At 48.6% G+C, this 401-nt stretch overlaps 1 non-coding gene and 1 pseudogene across 1 annotated transcript; both read left to right on the top strand.

Moving 5' to 3' along the window:
• Positions 1 to 85, top strand: LOC124892203 (annotated as a pseudogene; the record flags this gene model as incomplete).
• A 175-nt stretch (positions 86 to 260) lies between these two features.
• On the top strand, positions 261 to 379 carry LOC124892200. The gene has a single exon (XR_007050128.1). It is a non-coding gene; the product is annotated as a 5S ribosomal RNA (ribosomal RNA).
• The last annotated feature ends 22 nt before the right edge of the window (positions 380 to 401 follow it).

Genomic DNA, 401 nt, shown 5'->3' on the forward strand with positions numbered 1-401 from the left:
CCATCAGAACTCCGAAGTTAAGCGTGTTTGGACGAGAGTAGTACTAGGATGGGTGACCCCCTGGGAAGTCCTCGTGTTGCATCCCTTTTTTTTTTTTCCTTTAAAATTCGGTTTAATTTTGCCGGTTCGATCGACGAATCTTTTTGTTTTTCCTCTTGGCGAAAACGAGAACGGGGGCAAGGCGCAGGGGCGTGCGTGCGGGGTGTGACGGGCGGTGGAGGAGAAAGAGGCATAATAGAATTTGGAGTGCTGGGAATGACGGATGTTATCATACCAGCACTAACGCACTGGATGCCATCAGAACTCCGAAGTTAAGCGTGTTTGGGCGAGAGTAGTACTAGGATGGGTGACCCCTTGGGAAGTCCTCGTGTTGCATCCCTTCTTTTTTTTTTTCCTTTAAA

Source organism: Capsicum annuum, unplaced genomic scaffold (assembly GCF_002878395.1).
Source record: "Capsicum annuum cultivar UCD-10X-F1 unplaced genomic scaffold, UCD10Xv1.1 ctg44784, whole genome shotgun sequence".
Lineage (NCBI taxonomy): Eukaryota > Viridiplantae > Streptophyta > Magnoliopsida > Solanales > Solanaceae > Capsicum > Capsicum annuum.